Raw genomic sequence first — 20,628 nt, 5'->3', positions numbered from 1 at the left:
TCTGTCATTAATGCAGCACTGCTCTTTGAAAGAATAGTATTGGAATCTCACAAACTCACATCACGAGGGAGAAATGAGTGATGTGAAAATGCAAAAAGTTATTTTGGAATTGCTGAGTGATGAATCGAGACGCAATGGACAGAAAATTATGTCATTAAATAATGAAATTAAATTAAGAAAGTCAGGCCAAAATGACACTAGTCTGTTGTCGTCCACAGGGCACAATGGCATAGATACATGTATGTATCAAACAGTGACGTCAGTGTAATCTCTTTGAAAGTTCAGATAGTTTTTTTTCTGACTTATTATTATAATGATGTCAATGAAAAGCACATTATTTGTGATTACTGAATCAGCTTGTTTATGACAAGGGATGAAGCTGGAAATGAGCATCTTAGTCATCTTTAACCAGACATCCTTACTCCTTGCCTGTAACTGACTTCTGATCAAATCTGTGAGCAAAGATTGTTCCCATCGAATAAAACCTATGTTCTCAGTTACGCTATACTCCTACATAACAGTAAAGTACTGTAAGGTAAAAAACATTGAAACAGTAAAAAAAACCAAAAAACATCCTAATCATCCGATAATCCTTTATGAGCAATAGTTGGTGACAGTGAGGAGGAAGAACTCTCCTTTGTAAAGGAAGAGACGCTAGACTCAGGGATGGGACAGCCATCTAACACGACTGCTTGGGGGGATTGAGGGCAAAAGGCAAACTGCAGAGAGAGACGACACTGAGTTGGGAGTGACAAACACGTCTGCCTAACCTGCCGTAACCAGGAGCATCAGGGCGCAGACACTGAAGGGCACCTTGTGTGTAAATGCCAGCAGCTTTGACAGAACGAGAACAGCCTGATGCATCTTTAAAAAAAACACTGTGTGGCATAACACTCACCTCTCTCCGTCATTATGGAGCTTGCTTTCATCTACCAGCTGGCTGCTTTGGCTTTCTGAACCGTTCTCTCTTCCCTCCTTCCTGTTTCTCTCTCTCTCCCTCTCTCTCACATACACTTCCTTTTCTCTTCCTTTTGTGCACACCGATCAATAATCCAATCTATACACCCTTTACCTTGGAGAGAGGAATCCTCATCACTACCTCAGGAAAGACACGCAGGCTGCTGAAGTCTTGGCAAGCCGTCGCTTCATCAGCCCACGCAGCCACTGAGACGTTTAAATTCCCATACTTTTAAAAGCTGTATGTTCTCCGTCTTAACATTTAATTTACCCTGGCAGCTCCTTTAAACTCTTTGTTATTTACCAAGACACTTGGAAGAGTAAAGAACGCACAATTACAGGGGCTGGAATACCACATATGAGGTACTAAAATCTGAAAGGATTAAAGTAGCCAGTGATAAAACCTATCAGAGCACAAAATGATATTCTGTGCTTGTGTGCTGAAGGAACAAGCACTAAAGGCACATCAGTAGAAACCTGTAGAGTGTGCCAGGTTCTCAATAGAAATATTAGCCGCTGATTCTCTCAGTGGTTTTCTATAGGTGCAGTGGAGACAAATCCTTTACAGCCAAACAGTGAAACAAAGCAATTTCTTTTCATTGATCTGTTTACTTTGGTTAAGTGTCTCAGGACATTAAGGTAGAAGAGAAGCTGGCTCAGTAAAGGAGGATGCCGCACTGTGAGAAACCACTTTCTGAGCTTATGATTGAAAGGTGCATTTTAGAGAGTCTGTCCCAAGGATGTGTTCAAGATGCTAATATTGTTTTAATGTGTGTAATTTTCTGTTCAGGCCGTCTCCTCATCACATTTTCTTGATTGTTGCAGGGCAGCTGAACTCCTCCACGACCCCATGAGTTTGGTTTGGGTAAGTAAAATGGCTTTGTGCGTTTGTGCGTGAGTAAGCTGTGTTGTCACGCATATGCTCGTAGAAGCGCCGTCTACAGTACGCAAAGTTTTAATGTGCAGTCGCTTTATGCATGAACAAATGCTTTATGAGGAGAGATCCTGCCACACACACACACACACACACACACACACACACACACACACACACACACACGAGTCCCAGTGAGCGAGTCACAAAGAGGCTGCTTTGTTACTGAAGCCAGCTCGCCCTGTTCACTGGTTTTATTCCTTCACTCTGAATACTGAACATCTCACTGCCGTCATCCAAGCCAGGAAACCCAGGACTGCTGTGTGTGTGTGTGTGTGTGTGTGTGTGTGACAGTTGGTTTTTTTGAACAAATAGAAAATGTGTGCGAGTCATCCCTCCAGGCTGTGTGTGATGTAGCAGCATGCATCAGGAGAACAGGGACTTGTTGCCAACAATCAACAGGCTGTTTCCTCCATGTTTGTGCCATTTTTCTCTTTTTTAAATGCTTCATTCAGTAAACCTTACCACATGACTTCATGTTTGCAGTACTGACCCAGTGGAAATAAGTAAAAGTGTTTGGAGAAAGTGACAGCTGTATGTTCTTTTGCCTTTAAGTTTTCCTTATAAAACTGCCAACAGCCAAATGTCACCTGAACAAAGAAGGTGACACCATGATGCTCTTCTCTAATTCAGTCCCTTTTAATGCAGGCAGATGTTGGATGATGCTAGATTGCAACGTAAAAACAAAAAGATCAAAGCAAATCTAGAAAACACAGTGAAAATACGAAACAGCAAAAAGGAGGGATTTGTTGTTACTGGTTTCTGCATCTAGTTGTGTTGTATCTGCAGTGTTGTTGAATTGAAGAAGTTTTTTCAATTTGCTTTCGATCACTGTAGTGATCAAATTTGAGTTCTGAATAAGATTCCTTTAATGTGGCAACAGTTATGAATGGTCACAAATCAACCATTTCCAGCCACGACTGTCAACTACAAGTAGTGAAGTGTCATCACAAACCCAGGACACTCTTGCTGTGAGGTAGCAGTGCTAACCACGGCACTGCTGTGCTGTAATAGCTGTAATCTGCATTGATCCCTAAACTTTCAAACACAGCAAACTGGTGTTTGAGTTAGAGATGCGCTGATTAGAGCTATCAGACGGTACTGTGGTGCAGTGGCTGGCACTGTTGCCCTGCAGCCAGAAGGTTTCTCGTTTCAGCATCCTGATTGGTTCAGGCCTTTCTGGGTGGAGTCTGCAGGTTCTTCCTGCGCTTGTGTGGATTTCTTCTGGATACTCTGCTTCCTCCAACAGTCCAAAAACAAGCCTGTTAGATTAAATGTGGAGACAGTTAGGTAAAGTGTTTAAAGTTCATAGAATGTGTTAAGCGTACTGTATTAATCTAAATAATAATTGTAAAATGTTTGAGCTGTCAGTAACAGAGAAGTGATATAAATGCTTGTCCATTTTCATTTTTTCTCCCATTTCTGATTATCTTCCTAAAAAATGAGATTTCATGATATACATGATTCATCTTCTTTAAATCTACGAGACATTGGCCATTCAGTTAAAATGTATACAGTATTCTCCCAAATTATTTTGTAAATGTTTGCATCATACTATCATACTAAGCTGTGTTTAGCTTCTTTTAGTATTTCATCTAAACCAGCTGCAACAGCAGAGCTGAGCTGATTGTGTTGAAGATGAATCCATTTAATGCTGAACAATAATTACTTTTATGGGAATCACTGCAGCACAAAAAAAGACTTCCTAATGCAAAGCTATTGGATCGATGAAACGGCAGATGGCTGCAGTGCAATCAGAATTATAATTAAAACAGAAACAGTCACAGCCCAGCGCATGTTCCATTTTGTTTCAGAGAAAAGAAGATACACTGGGTTTACATTAATCAAGGTGTTTACCCAGCGAGTGAATCAGCTGACAGCGCATCAGTGCATCTCTAAATTTAATCAATCTCTAACCTCTTATTAAAAAAGCAACATCAAGGAAGCCTTTTCTCACAGAATTCGTGTTTTCTTTCTTTATCATTTTACATCATCCTTTCGTTCATTTTTTTCATCATCCTTGTCTTCTTGGTCTCTCTGGCCTATACCGCCTCTGTTTTTCACCGTTTCTCTTTCTGGTTCCAGAACACTTGCTGTTATTTCAAAAAAGTAGTCAACCTCGTGCACTTTACATCCGTGATTATACTTCTCTGTCCTTCCTCCTTCTTTTCCGCCATCCCTGAAATGTAATGGAGACAGTGATTAGGGACAGCTCAAAGTATGAGATATATTTTTGACTGGGGAATCACCTCTAACGATGTGGGCAGCGGTCCAGTAGGATGAGATGCCAGTGAAAGTGGCCATTTCCTCTCCATTGTCGCACACATTGATTATTTTTATGCCCGGTTGAATTATCTCATCCTCATTAATACTTTATTACTTTCATTTGATCACATTTTATTACACCTCTGAGCAACATTTCTTCCTTCAGTCGATATGTCTGTTCTGGGTGTTTGCGTCCAAGCTTGTGCCCTGTGTGAGAGGTCTGTTTGAAATATAAATTAAATTTATCTGTGACTATCACTTCATTAACCCCATAAAGGTAAAATAGATGAAGTCTCTTTGAGTTAAAAGTGTGGTTTCTGTCCTTCTCCCTGTTTTGCAGTAGGTTGTAGAATGTTTGGATACTTTATACCACTTTGTACTTGATACCATAGGGGAAATTACTCTTGCAGCAGTAGCAGAACAATACAAACGGTATAATTTACAACAAAAATAAATTTTTTATAAGTAGAAGTACTATATGGCCTAAGTGAAGGCCTAATAATTTTTATATATGAGAGTGAGCATGTGCTGATGAGGGATAATGGATATATTGAACCATGGATGTCAAAGACGGTGCTGGCAGAAGGAAAAGACCTCCGAGAAGATTCATGGATGTAGTGAAGGAGGACATGCAGATGGTTGGTGTGATGCCAGTGATTGGGTGAGATGGAAAGAATAAGAACAAGACCAAATTAAATAACAAAAAATAATAAGGTCCAACTGTGTAATATGGAATTCTAACAAGTAGTAGTGCAAATGACATTAAGAAATCTGTATATTATAAAGCAACATCAGCAAAAGGTTTAACACAGACAATTTTTACTTTTTAAAAATTTAAAGTGTTTTTAAAAAAATATGATCTGATTACTGATTCAATACATCCCAGTGAGCGCGGAGCGTGACTTTGAGACTGGCTCTAGAGCAACAGCATCAGCACACTAATATGTGTCCCACCTACACCAATATCTTTGGACTACAACAATATTCATTTCACAGCACAAAGCACCACTGCATGAGCATGTGGATATGTAACTTCATGCATTTACTCAACTGAAGCTCGCTTTAATGTTATTATACTCCAGGTATTTTTATTTCTTCTACTCTACCACCTTCCTGCATGTAAGGCCACATAGTTTAAAGCTTGGTTTCTTCTTCTGTTGCAGATTTTAACATTTGGATTTACTCATGCAAGCTGCACTATTATTAAAGATAAAACTACCCAGTACTATACAAGTACTTAAAATCATCTCCAGCTGCAACATTAAAGAGAGATACACATAAATAAATAATTATGACCCGGTTGTATAATATTAATTTACGTGTTCCTGCATAATACTGAAGTACTATAGGGGTAAAGACACTGAATACTGCTTGCATTTCTTTGTAAAACATTTGTTGAACACGAAACCATGCTAGACTCTTGTTTATGCAGGTTACAGTAATACATCTGTATCGAGGCTTCGCCTGAAAATCGTACTTTTCGTTCCTACACTGGATTTCTATCTAAGCAGTTGTTCTGTTTTGCCGAGTGCCCCCTACTTTAAGTTTGAATGTGCCGCTCACTGACAAAATCCTGGGAATGGCTGAGACTATCACAAAATGTTTGTTTTAATCAAACACACGCCCACATTAACAAGGTTTTTATTAACTATGCAACATGAAACCTGATCCATCATGACTTCTGCTTTTTTTGGGGCCTCCTTGTAAACCCGTACCTCAAAGGCTGCCATTATATTGTGAGCCTTGAATCTCCACTGACTGCTTTCCTCTACAAAATGATTAAGATACATTCTAAGATTGTCCTTCGGTGTCCCTGCATCAGCCACCCCCCACGTGCAGCTTCCTTTAATCACGTACACATTGTTTGCCAGAGGTTTCATATTTCCATTGGCTTCCTGTCTGCCTGTTTGTAGAATGTAGATGGCAGCACCCGCGGGATTTGAACCTGTAACCTTGTTACCTCCAGGGACTAAATCCTGCCTCTGAGCCTGAATGTTATTACCCGACAATCCAATCCATTACTTTCACTGAACAACACAGACTGTTGCACACCAGTAGCTTCGGGATGCTGGGTGAAGATGATTGAAGCATAATCAATATTTTATTAGAAAGGCTGACACCCCCTCTGTGTGAAAAAGACACAAAATCAATAAGGCTAGATTTGTGGCATGTTGGTCACAGGTCTTTGTTTGGATTCAGTCTTGGCAAAATCCTCCAATTCGTCCCATTAAAAATGTGAAAAATAAAATAATGTAACCTGTGAAACCAACTATTTACTATTTTAGTGTTTATTAACAGTACAGCAGTGTGACAAAAGAGTCATTTGCCAAGTCATATAAAAAATTTAATGCAATAGTTGTAATATTTTAAAGACCATTTTGATGATTTGTTGAAGAATAATTTGGTTTTCTAGTGAACCATGTTATGTATACAGCAGCGATTTTTTTTTGAGGCACAGGGTTATTTTAATATTTGTGCCTCATTATTTTATAATAATGAGGTATATTTAATGGTGTTGCATGCATTAGAAAGAGCGTGCATGGAATGAAAAGATAAACGGACAGCAATTTTTCTCCTGCTCCTCGTGTAAACATTGCTCGAAGCAAAGAAGTGAGTATTTTTCTGTAGCAGAGGCACAAAAACATCTCTTTGGTCGTTCCCAAACAAGCACAAATGTTACGAATAGACTTGAACTGGAGCCTCACATGAGCACAGTTGGTTGGCTCTCTGGAAGTTACTGCAGTCGAGACATATTTTCCATTTTATGTCTTTTACCAGGACAGACAATTTTATTTTACTCTAATGCCAAAACCTCTCCTCCTACCAGCATCAATTTGGCCATACTTTAATAGTTTGGGGAATATGTCTCCCAGCGAAGTGATAAGAAGAGACCAAAACAATCTGAATGTGGAGCTTACTGATCCCACAGTGAGAGGAAATCCTTCCCCACCTTTAATCTTGCTATTTTATATTATGAAAGAGAACAGGGAACGGATATTGTATTAAATGTGCTCAGAGTAAAAAAGCTCTATATACTGTACATAGCACTCCAGTCATGTATGCACAAGAATTCTCTTATGCAATTTAGTGCATGTATGTGTTGAGAGAAGATGTCGCTCATACTGCATACCTCTGCATTCTGCACATGTGAGCAGACTACAGAAAAGCGAGTTTAGAGGCTTCACGATGTGATTAGATGATAAATGAAAAGTATGTCTGTAGCTACAGTAGTCGATCGTTTTAAATGCCTTTAAGGAAATTCAACTATAAATGTATTTGCAGTCTCACTCTGACTGAAAGTGACGCATATGTCAGAGCTGTGGGCACTGGTAAAGCGATATTTCTGTAGTAGTGACTGTATCTTGCCTTTCTTCTGTAAACATTGCTTTTTGATTAATGTGTAGGTCAGTTCTGTTTGATTAGTCATTTTTAAAGCCAGGGCCGATTCTTTGTGTGATTTTTAAATCGTTTCAGCTGACACTTTCATTCTGTCACTCAGTCGACTGCAGAGTGACTTTTTTGTGCATCGCTGCAGATTATTTAAACTTTATTAGCGCTCAGTTTGACCAACTTCCTGTCACATTCCAAGCGAATATAACAGTCGAGCAGCAGATACCAGCATGTGTTTCCCACCATGCTGAGCCAACACACAGTGTGTGTGACATGAATAGTCCTGTGTCCATAAATGGTTCAGTGTTCCTGCTGTGTGTGGTCTCTAATGGCTTCTGCCTGGATACAGCGGTGGGTGGATGCTAAGGCAGAGGGGAGGAGTGTGTGGGTGGGTGGAAGGTGGTGAATAATAATTGGCTTTATATAAGTGGACCAAAGGAGAGTTGAAGATCCCGGCGTGTGCGTGTTGGAGAGACGGTGATGCATTACAAGTATATAAATGCTGATGACTTTAAAAGGACTTCGTCTGCACGTGTTTGTTTAGTAATGTCCATGTCACCCTCCAGTCCTGTGTCCCGTCTCACCCATTATGTTCTAAGTTTACCTGAATGAACTCCTTTGGTTCATTTGGTTTACTTGGTCTGAGGCACCAACACACACTGAGTGGTGTGTTGCTTGTAAGCTTACAGTTGAAGGTGGTAATTGGATGAAATTATGATCTTCAAGGTAAAATAATACATTCTGTTTGTTTTTCATTCTGTTATATTTCCCTTCTATCTTTCACTTCATGATAAATTGCTTTCTTTCCTCACCATCATATTTCCAACTGTTCCAGACTTTTCAGCCCACTGAATAGCTCTTATCATTTGATACACAATCACACCCACACCTCAGTCACCTGCTGGTCTGCATTCATGCTGCGTTTAACTTTCCAGCCACCAGAAGCCTTCTGTTTGTAACTGTTTCCCCATGTTTGACTCCAATGCTCTTATTTTTACTTTTCCTGAACATCTCAGGCTCTCTCTTTCTTTCTTGTTTACTCGTGATCACACACGATTTTTAAAAAGCACTCTGTGGAGCACAGTGGGGTTCATGATTTCATGTGTTCTGCAGCCTAATTGGAGTCTTCACACCATCCTTTCACACGGCTTGATTGACAGATTTATTATTTACTTAACAGATTCACAGTGACAGCTGTCATTGAGGAAGCCTTGGAAATCTTTGCTTAGACAAAAATGAACATGTTTAGGGCTCAAGAAAAAACAGTGTTTGGGACTCAGTGCCTTCTTTTACAGCAGTCACCAGATTATAGCATCATTTCATAGATGATAAGGGCACATTTATTCAGAGGTCTTAGTGCATCATCAGGATGGCTGATAATTCCTCCTTGTTGTCCCTTTTATTTTCTCAGTTTTTCTGCCACAAGCCTGATATCAAACTTTTCTCCTCTCCCCCCTCATTTCACATATTCCTCTATTCCTCCTTCCTTCACTCTGTTTGGTGACCATCACTTCCTCCTCCTTCTGTTTTTTTTCTTGTTCTTGCAGCTTATGATTTCACTCTTCTCTCCAAACTACAGCCTCCTCTGCAGAGCAGCTTTATCAGCCCACACCCAAAATCTTTTCCTCATCCTCTTCCATCCCTTCATCACTCCAGCTGCACAGTCCTAATGATGCTGGTGGGTATTAATCAGTCATTGTAAAGATGATGTAAACCAGTGTCAATAAAAAAATCAGGTTGAGCTCCAGACTGATATGCCTTTCTGAGAATGAACCTACTTTGTTATAAATGAAAAACACAGGAAATGAGCATGATTAATGTTTAGCATAAAAAACTGCTCCCATGAAGCTTCGACATGTCAATAAGACAAATGTGATATTTCCCAACAGCAACATTCCCCCTGTGTCAAAACCTCATGTGAGCCCTATGTGCTGGACACTAACACACATATATTTACGTGTGTAATTAAACTGAAAAATATTCTCAAAACTGTATCGTGATTTGTCAAGAAAAATTATGACGCAGCAGCGTTTATAACTGTAAATAAACGAAGGACATTTTTCCATCCTTGTTTTCTGAGCTACTGTCACTGATGACACACTTCTTACTAGGGATGGGTATCGTTTAGGTTTTATCCGATACCGGTGCCAAATCGGTACTTTTGAAACGGTGCCGGTGCTTAAACGGTGCTCGAACCGGTGCTTAAAGAATGGAGAACACAAACTTTGTCCAAAAACCTCTCATGTTCAGCTGTTTTTTTGTTTGTTTTTTTGTAAAAAGATAACAATGTTAGCCTTTTCTGCAGCTATGGGGCATATATGGTATCACTCTTGGCTGGAAGCAGTGCTTAAACAATGGAAAAAACACAAACTTTGTCCTAAACCTCTCATGTTTAACTGTTTTCCACTTTTTCTTTGGTCATTTTAGCCTTTTTGGCCAGGGTGAAGGGAGTATCTGCCATCAAACAAGAGGACAGCCGCATGTAGCTATGATGATGTTTGCTAGTTCACCTTACGTGCATTAATGTAATAACGTGGTTAGCCTACTCAATGTAAATTACACTCGAACAACATTAAGCGACTCACGCAGAGAAGAACGGCTGCTGCTGCATCAATATCCTCATTATTTCTGCTACACTGGCAGGGCTAGGGGCCAGGACTCTATTCTTCGGGTTTTTGGGGGATGTTGCTCCGGGTCCGATAATTGGCAACCCACCCAACGTGCACAGTGTGAGGTCTCGCAGCAAGCTATCAAATACGGCACATTTCTCGGCTTTTAAAAAAAACGCTATGCGTCGCCAGGTGTTTCATCGGATTCTTGGTGTTACCTCCTTTGACAGTATCACAGTATCAGCTTAAAGCACTTGTTGCTGCTGAGTTTGCATATTTTGCTGTGAAGTACAGCCAGACTTTTGACCGCTTCGCCTTGGACATTTTTAATCTGTAGCTCTGCTCTAACTGAACGTACGTACCTGGCCCCGCCTACTATCCTGGGAAACGTAAAATGATTGGCTAGAAGTGTATCACAGCTCAGGAAAAAAAAGCACCGAAATAAAGCACCGAAATGTGCGCTGCTTTTCGGTCTGGTTACTACCGTTTATGTCAGAACCGGTGCCATCATGGCACCGGACACCGGTACCCATCCCTACTTCTTACTATGAATTATAGCTTTATGGTCCAATAGTAGTGTCAAAGCATAAATCAAATGTAAGCACAGAAGTAGCCCAGGTAGTATTTTTCCCTGTAAAAGTACAACATTGAAGACTCGACACCTTCATTCACCTTTTGCTCTTCCTGTCATGAAGTAAAGCCAGTGAGTGCTCAGTGCAAACAAGTCCTTTGTTTGCATATTGGTTTATTTTTGCCTCGAGAGGTGAAACACGTTTCTTGTTTCCACATTTAACGGACTCATCACTGGAGGCTGATACACAGCTCTTTCTCTCAGACATGCCCAGGGCTTCTGCACGCACTAGAAAACATACACACGGCGTTGCTATGGAAATGATATCGTGATTTGACATTTTAATAATTTTGTTATAACAATTTTATTATACTGTCCGGTGTTATTATGAACAATATGATATGGGGCAGTCATAGTCCTATTAAATATATAGTCATGTAAATTTAGGTATCCGTCTATTCTTCTGTTCACATAAAGGTTTACCTGTGCTTACCTGGTGCTTTCATGGGTTCTCTGGCTATTTCAGCTTCCTCCTGCAGTACAAACACGGGCTCATTAGGTTACTTGTTGTTTCTAAATTGGCTGCGGATGTGAAAGTGAGCATAAATGTTAGCTTCTGTTAGCCCTGTGGCAGGCTGGGGACTCTTGGATTTGCATTTAAAAACATAGATGGATGCTCATAAATTGTATGCATTTGAAGTTTGAGCTGCTGAGAAACTGAAACAATCTGTGTTGCTCTTCCTCAGGCTGTAGGAAAATGTGACTGATTCTTCATGTTTTCTTCACTTTGTGTAATTGCTGATTTCATAAACTCATTTAAGGAAAAAACAGGCTGCTCATTCAATGGGGAAAATAATTTTACCACATATGTGGCTTTTGTCATTGCAGTGCTGCCAACCAATGAGCCGCAGCACATTTCACAAGTGTCCTAGAAGTGTCTCTCTGCTGCGTGTCCATCACAGCTGCACAGAGTGTGTGAGGAAGGCAGGAAGGCAGAGAGGAACAGCATAGGGAATGCTGTCAATTCTCAAAATAAAAGACCCTGTGCAGGCTGAAGGCTCTGCTTCTGAAGTGCTCCCAGTGTGATTTGAAGCCATGTGAAGTACGGAACAAACAGACGTCACAGGCACACACCAAGTGTATTTCAAGAATTAGGATGTTAATTCTTAGCTCTTATGTCAGATTACCTTGGTAATCACCAAATGAAGGCTGACTTTGGTGCTCAAGCCAGGCACCCCAGTACAATTCATTCAGTGAAGCAAAAAACCCGTTTAGCCTGATTCATGTGTGTCTCTGTTTGTGTGTGCACATCCCGAGCTTCTTGTTTCAGATCTGAAAAGGTGACAGCTGATGTAGACTGCGATTACCAAGGAGCGGAGGTGGTGGTATTTTGGTATTTGATAAGCACACACACACAAACAAACACATACACAATGTAATGAGGAGAGCATTAGCTGGCATGGAGGGAAGGCAGAGCCACTGTAATTATAGAGCGGCCAGGGACGGGAGATGGATGGCTCTCAGTGAGACACACAAACACACAATGAACTTTGTTAAGAGAAAAAGCGCGAGAGAGGCAGCGTCGCGAGAATAAAAAGGATGAGGAGAGGGGAGAGAGGAGAACTTTGCTCTTTTTTCCCCTGAGTATCCACCATATTCCTTTATTGTATGCATGAGTGAGATTTTCTTATCTTTTTTCAGCGTATCGGTACAATGACAGAGTAAAGAGCATGCTTTATGTTTCTGGTTAGGCACACTGTGCAGTCACGCAGCTCATTTCCTTTCTGTCACTAAGGTCTGATGTGCCAGCTGCTGTTTTGAGGCTGAGCGAATTAAATAAATTACAACAAATATGATTGTCAACGATTCTTTTGGGATTTGATCCCACTTTATAGTTAAGCTGTTAATGTGAGTTAAGCGAACTGATGTAAAATTCAGTCTTTACAAATTGCCCAGTGATCACATGGTGCCCGAATAAGCTCATCTGTCTGAACAAAAGAGAAACAGAAAATGTTTCTTTTTCTCATAGAACAGCAAGAATCTTTAGAAAAGACTAAGACGACTGAAATATAGTGCTTTTATGGTTTTAACAGCTCTGTGCTGTTACAGGGGATCTGTGAAGCTCATTTCTAGCTTTATATTATTCTTGGACTGTAGTCTTGGAGTAGGACAGCTTTGTATATTTTACAGTTAAAAAAAATGACAATCTAATACTGTGAAATCTTCAAGATGCAGTGTTAATCCAGCTTTCCTTTGATTATCTGTCTCTCATCAACAGAAAGTTTGAGCAGGTTGATAGCACTTCTGTGCTCACAGCCAAAGATGACTATATTAGGAACATCCTCTCCTGCTGAAATTAGTGAGAGCCAAGAGTAGAAAATACCACGTGAAACCGAGTGTTTGAAACAGTCTGAAGGCTGAGCCTTTGGCTCATTACATTGGGCCGATTCTCTGAAATTGTGTCCTGCTTTAATATGAACATTTGCCACTGGAAAAGAATAGAACTAAAAATAAGGAAAATACACCAATAACTTTAAAATGTCATCATGAAATGGGCAAATATTGATAAGTAAATGCAGTGGATAAATGCAGCCTCTCTTGTGGTCATTCCACAAACTTTTACCTGTATTTACCCAAAACCCTGTTCAAAGATGACAAGTCTGTCAAACAGAAACCAGAAGCCTTTGTTACCAAAAATCTTTCCCTTCCTCTTAAAGATTACTTTAGTGCATTTATCCAATATTAGAAATTTACATTTTATTAATGCTGTTTTAGATACGTTACCACTTATGATAGTGGCATACCCTTTATCAGTATTTCTATTAGGAACCTTTATAGTTACAGTAACTGCATAAACACACAAAGTGCTCGCGCCTCACTGAGATGGCAAACAGACCAAAACATATTTGTTAGATCTGCTGAATACTTACTGTCTCTTATACGTGGTTGGTACACAAAAATCCAGCCTCATTTGTTAAGTTCAGTGAGTCAATAAATGTGCACACATAGTTCAGACACTACAAAATATGTAACACGCCAGATGTAAGAAGGCATTTGTTATGTGTGTCAGAACAGAAAGTTGCTGAATGTCGACAGCAGGAAGATGATGGAATGGTCTCAGCCTGGTGCACCAACGTTAAAAGTCTTTAAACTTTGACTCATAAGTCATCCACCGCATGGCGGAGGGAGTGACCTGGCAGCAGAGCTGGCGGAGAGGAAGAACATCCCTTTGCATTTTCAGCTGCAGACAAAGGTGTGAAAAAAGTGGTACATCAAAAAATATCTGGAGAAGCAAATATCTGATCTTTTTTATCCTAGTGTAGGTAAAGGCAAAAAATGGTCTTAATCATTTCTGAAGCATGTCTGCAGTAGACGTTAACTCTGCTACTCTCATATTACTCTCATATTTGTGAGATACAACTTACTTACTTGGTTGTCTTCGGCAAAGACGTGCAGAAATGGCCACTCATCTTTAATACAGCATTACAATTGGAGCATCACAGAATGTTTTGTATTTCTGTAGATCTTATGACAAACCAAGTATCAAATTACAGCATGTCCTCTGCACCCATCCTGTCACTGGTAGATATTGTTGCTCTATAGAAAGCTAATAATAATATAATAGAACACAGTGTGATAAACATGAATTACAATATCTTTGTGAAATAATTTTAGAAGCACATTTTTTTAATATATTAAAGCTGTTTGCTTCAAGTTGGAACTCGCTGCATTGATACTATTTTAAGTTCTAGGCCTACAAAATAAAAAATCTCAAGTTATATATTATTAACAGTAAATTCTCCATTTTAACCATGAACAGCTAGGAGTGTGTTTTGGGAGAGCTTTTCTTGTCCCTTGTTATTAATTTATTTGGCATTATTTTGTTCCCAAAGCCCATCTTTAAATTAACCGTGTTTCTTCTGTCTGAATATTTTTCTTCATTTTCTGATTCCTACTATTTCAATTCACGTAATGTGTCTGATGTGTTATATTACTGCTATATGTATAAATATGCCTCAGAGCTAGGCTGTGTGTAGTGTTTATTGGTTCACATATTAAAAAATGAGAATATTCCTTCTCAGCTCTACAAAATAATAGCTGATATGTTAATACCCTTAAAAATGGTCACACCTCAAGCTGAGAGTCAGTTTAATGAGGTTGGGTATGCACAGCTACACAGACGTCACATTCGTAACAGAGTCGCAGAGAAGGGCCCTATAAATAAAAAATGTAAAAAAACATTTTTAATATACAGGCGTCCATTCTAAAATGACCTGAATTGCCTTCATTGTCATTGTTAATACATAAAATGAAATCAAAATGCTTCTCTACAGTGCCACTGAAGACACATGATGTTGATTGGAACATGGATAACTAAAGCATACAATAGAATCTATGATAGATAAAGATGTGAAAACCCTGTATGTATGTTAACAAAGTACAGGAGCATGGCAGGAAGATGGGTGGCAATTTAGTGTTTTTTCTTATTTAGCATGTTTATTGCATGGGGGAAGCAACTGTTACTTAATCTGGATGTGTGTACTCTGGTTGAACTGCAACATCTGCCAGAGGTTTAACAGTTCAAAGAGATGATGGCTAGGGTGGGTGAAGTCCTTAATGATGTTGGCAGCATGAGATGACAGTCAACTCCAGAGGATGTTGTGGGCAGTCAGTGATTTTCTGCAGTCTTCCTTATCCGCAGCCGAGCAGCGTGCATACCACACAGACATGCTAGTAGCCCTGTTAGCATGTTAGCTAATGGCCACCCAGTAGAAGACCACCAGAAGCTTTCCCTCTCTGTGTTGCGTCTCCTGGGCATACTCAGGAACTGAGCGTGCTATTGATAATTCGAGTAGTGCTGGCTGACCACGAGAGGTCCTCAGACACGACAACCCCCGAGACCTTGGATGCCTGCACCCTCTCCACACATCTCCCCATGGAGAAAAGGGCCAGAACAGTGACTTATTTCCTCCTATAATCCAGTACTGACACTGACAGTCTTTTTAATCCCATCCCTCTGGGCTGACTCATCTCCTCCTGTGATCAACCCAATGACAGTTGTATTGTCAGCCAATTTAATTATGATGTTGGACAAGTGGACCGGTATGCAGTCATGAATGTACAAGAAATAGAGGGCTGGACTCAGCACACAGCCTTGGTGTCCACTAGTGCTTAGTATGATGGAGGAGGAGAGGTGGGGTCTTTTTATGACTCTCAATGGGCGGTTAGTGAAGAAGTCTTTGATCCAGGGGCACATGGAGGGGTCTAAGATGTCACTGATCATGATACAGATTATGATTATGATACTAATTCCAGTCCTATACTCACATAGCTTTGTGTTCTAGGTGGTTTAGTTGCCATGGATTACTATAGCAGCAGCATCTTCTGTGGGTCGGTTAGCTCTGTAAGCACACTATGTGGGTCAAATGTGGGACAGTGGTTGGTTTTAATGTGATGCAGGACTATTTCCTCAGAGTACTTCATGATCATTGGCACAAGTACAATGGGTCTATAATCAATTAAGTCCACAGATTGTGGCTTTTGGTGAACAGGGATTACGATGGCTGGTTAGCGCATGTCAGGGGCCTTTGCTAGGATTTGACTGACCTTAGCATACACATCATATCCTGTTCCTGCAGTGTGTCTGTCTGTTTGTGTGTGTTAATGTCTTGAAGGCAGCCAAGTCATGAAATTGGAGCATCTATTAGCCTCAAATCAAGCAGAGAAGTTATTTGGCTCTGCCCTGTATACCACACTTTATACTCCACCCTTTATAGGTGGTTATATCCTGTGCCCCTGCCTAACCCTCATGTGTGAGGTGGTCTTCAATCCTGCTTTTCTAGGCCCTCTTTGCCTCCTTTATGCCTCTCTTTGGGTCAGCTCTCGGTCTGCTGTCGAGGGTTTTATCACCTAACCTGAAGACAATATTGTGGTTTTTGTGCGCTTTGCAACACAAGAACAGCACTTCCCAATCAAAAGCCTTGTATTGCTCATCCTAGCCATCTGCTGTACTGTACAAGGAGTTCCCTTTCCTTAAAAAGAGACACAAGAACACCGCCACTGGTTTATCAGCAGACACTGAATCAATTCAATTCAAATCAACATAAATTATATTCCCACAGAGAACACATAACAATAAAAACTTGAAAAACTTGACTTGAAACTTTAATTAAACTGAAATGCAATGTATATCAAAATATTATTTTACCAATCAAATTAAGAGCAATAAAAGTATAAACTATGAGTCATGAGTGAAAGAATAAAAAGATCAACCTCAAACACTCAATAGTTGAAATGCAGAATGATTGAATGAATTAAAATAAATATAAAATAAATGACCGCTAATATGATTAGAAAGACACAGAAGCTTGATGATAACACTGGTATCAAAAAGAAGGTAAAAAGAGGCCATTTTTCTTAAAATAACCCAGGTGCATTCCTTATGTTTGCATGAAGAACACAAACAAAAAGTGAGCCCAACTGATTGACAGGGTGCAGGATTTTTTGCGTGACGTCTTTAAAGTGCAACATAAACACATAAAACATCTACTCCAGCTGCTGCTTCACCATGGACATGGAAGTTATAAAATAAACTGATTTTACAGCTCATCACCCCACCATCAGGGGTAGAGACACATGGAACCTAAAAAAGAAGAAGTCAAGCTATTTTAAAAGGATGCATTATCTCCCCAGGGGATACAGATGGTTGATCACAGTCAAGCTTCTTGGATTCATATTAGAAACCATTTCACCTTATGATGGTCCCGTGTGTTTTCATGCATGATGCAGTTTGGTCAGCCCACCGGAGGCAGACAGCAGCAAAGATTTTATTATCGGTTTTGGACGACACAGTTATGGTAAAAACAACAAGTGGCATGTCAACAGTAAAACCATTCGGCCCTGCAGGGATTCAAAAGTATGGGGTCAGAGTCATTGGGTAAATTCTGCTTTTCCTTCTCTTTGCTTTCAGTATTCACAGAATGATCTAAAGAGACAGAAAGCTCATCAACCTGCTGAAGATGAATTGAATCTTGTAACTGTGAGGAGACCATGATAACCACAGCATCTCCACTGGTATATGTGTTGTGTTGTTGTTGAGGGAAGGCAATGATGCAGAAACTGTTCAATCCAGGTTCCTGTACTAAGTGTCTCTACAGGGAATGAACACTAGCATTTTATACATATAATTATGTTCCCAACTCATTCTGGAAACATCGCAGTGTGATTAGAACAGCTTCCTGTCCAGGGTCCTGCCTTTTATTCAGTGTCAGCTGGGTTGTTCTGCTGAGTAGCAGTTAAAAGGACGATTAATGTCTCTGAAAATCAGGCTTTCCAAACAGTACTGTCATACCTTTGGATGAAACTCAAGGTTGACTAAATGACAACAACAAAATAATGACACATGATTTCATCTCTGACAACAATTCTTACTTAACTCAACTGTGTCCTTGTGAAATCTAAGGGGAAATCAGTGAAAGTGAAGCATCTGTTTGGGCTGCACAGCTGGAGCGTGTCGATGACGGTTTTTAATATGCTCAAAAAGTCTATTTTTAAACCGCTTCCATGTGTTTGTGTCAGGAATCGCCGTGCGGCAGGCAGGAGTAGGACCCAAAATGCAGGACTCACAGGCACGAGGGGATGAACTCAAAACTCAGCTTTATTTGCCGGCAGAACCAAATATACAAACTTAAACTAAACTGGGAAACCAAACTAAGAACTCACAGAGAGACACAGGGAGATCCACACACGGCATGAGGGACGACGTCACACTGAACAGAGGGAGACGCAGACAGAAATACACAGAGGGTTAACGAGGGAAGTGGGAACACACGGGGAACACAGGTGACACTGATAATCATAACGAGACAGGGCGGGGTGAACTGAACACTGACGGGAGAGGTGAAACAGGAAGTACAGGAGGAGAGAGAGCACGAGTAGAACCCCAACGTAACAGGCAGGGGAGACATGGAATAAACACGAAAGGGGACGAGGGCTCATAAATACATAGAGGGTACACAGGGGGAAGAGAGAGCACGGGGAGAACTTAGACATAATGGGCAGGGGAAGCATGGAATAAAATACAAACATACAAGGAAACTAAGAACGCTGGGCCAACATGGCCCAGGACCATGACAGTACCCCCCCCTCAAGGGCTGGCTCCAGACAGCCCAAACACAGAAAAACAAAACCAAACAGAAAACAACCCAGGGCGGGCGGCGGGGGCCCAGGACGGAGGGCCCGGAACAGAAAACAAAAGAGGAGCACAGCAAACACCGGAGCCCAAGAAAACAACCCAAACACAGAGCAGTTCAGGGGGCCGACCATGCGGAAGGCAACGGCGGAGACGCGGAACCAGTTCAGGGGGCCGACCGTGCGGAAGGCAACGGCGGCGACGCGGAAACAGTTCAGGAGGCCGGCCGTGCGCAAGGCAACGGCGGCGATGCGGAAACAGTACAGGAGGCCGGCCGTGCGCAAGGCAACGGCGGCGACGCGGAAACAGTTCAGGAGGCCGGCCGTGCGCAAGGCAACGGCGGCGGCGAAGGAGACGACGGAGCAGTTCAGGAGGCCGACCGCGCGGAAGGCAGCGGTGGCGGCGAAGGAGACGACGGAGCAGTTCAGGAGGCCGACCGCGCGGAAGGCAGCGGCGGCGGCGAAGGAGACGACGGAGCAGTTCAGGAGGCCGACCGCGCGGAAGGCAGCGGCGGCGGCGAAGGAGACGACGGAGCAGTTCAGGGGGCCGACCGCGCGGAAGGCAGCGGCGGCCCTCCAGTCTCAGGCGTGCTGGCCATGGCCTGGTGGGCACAGGGCCAGACGAGGCGGAAGCTGGACCAGACGAGGCGGAAGCTGGACCAGACGAAGCAGCTGATGAGGAGGCTGGACCAGACGAAGCAGCTGATGAGGAGGCTGGACCAGACGAAGCAGCTGATGAGGAGGCTGGACCAGACGAAGCAGCTGATGAGGAGGCTGGACCAGACGAAGCAGCTGATGAGGATGCTGGACCAGACGAAGCAGCTGATGAGGATGCTGGACCAGACGAAGCAGCTGATGAGGATGCTGGACCAGACGAAGCAGCTGATGAGGATGCTGGACCAGACGAAGGCTCTGAGGAGGCCGCAGCAGACGAAGGCTCTGAGGAGGCCGCAGCAGACGAAGGCTCTGAGGAGGCCGCAGCAGACGAAGGCTCTGAGGAGGCCGCAGCGGACGAGGACGAAGACTCGGAGGCCGGACCAGACGAGGACGAAGACTCGGAGGCCGGACCAGACGAGGACGAAGACTCGGAGGCCGGACCAGGCGAGGACGCAGAGGCTGAGGCCGGGCCAGGCGAGGACGCAGAGGCTGAGGCCGGGCCAGGCGAGGACGCAGAGGCTGAGGCCGGGCCAGGCGGAGCAGAAGCACAGGCGGATGTAACCGGGCCAGGCGATGACGAGGCGGTCGCAGATGGCGGCTGGACAGGCTCCTCGGGCCCTCCAGCTGATGCGGCGTGAGGCTGAACGGGCCCCTCGGACCCTCCAGCGGAGACAGGAGGCTGAACGGGCCCCTCGGACCCTCCAGCGGAGACAGGAGGCTGAACGGGCCCCTCGGACCCTCCAGCGGAGACAGGAGGCTGAACGGGCCCCTCGGACCCTCCAGCTGATGCGGCGTGAGGCTGAACGGGCCCCTCGGACCCTCCAGCGGAGACAGGAGGCTGAACGGGCCCCTCGGACCCTCCAGCGGAGACAGGAGGCTGAACGGGCCCCTCGGACCCTCCAGCGGAGACAGGAGGCTGAACGGGCCCCTCGGACCCTCCAGCGGAGACAGGGAGGTGCTGGCCGGGCTCACTGGAACCCCCAGCGGACGAGGTAGATGGCGGCGTGGGAGCCACGGAGTCCTGGATGAGCTCATCCGAGCTTCCAGCAAGAGCT

The 20,628-nt window shown here is 42.7% G+C and overlaps 1 protein-coding gene across 4 annotated transcripts in view; it reads left to right on the top strand.

Annotated features, from left to right (window-relative positions):
- slc8a2b (solute carrier family 8 member 2b) overlaps positions 1-20,628 on the top strand; it is a 208,436-nt gene that overhangs the window by 65,393 nt on the left and 122,415 nt on the right. For 3 of the 4 annotated variants that reach the window (XM_076873473.1, XM_076873474.1, XM_004574105.3), the window contains one exon: positions 1,783-1,822. The exons of the other annotated variant lie outside the window; for it this stretch is intronic. The gene's annotated coding sequence lies outside the window, so the exon portion shown is untranslated. The remainder of the gene's footprint in view (positions 1-1,782; positions 1,823-20,628) is intronic. 4 annotated transcript variants of the gene reach the window in all.

Source organism: Maylandia zebra, linkage group LG14 (genome assembly GCF_041146795.1).
Source record: "Maylandia zebra isolate NMK-2024a linkage group LG14, Mzebra_GT3a, whole genome shotgun sequence".
Classification (NCBI taxonomy): domain Eukaryota; kingdom Metazoa; phylum Chordata; class Actinopteri; order Cichliformes; family Cichlidae; genus Maylandia; species Maylandia zebra.
The sequence above is the reverse complement of the archived record's forward strand: the minus strand, read 5'-3'. Positions and strand labels throughout refer to the sequence as shown.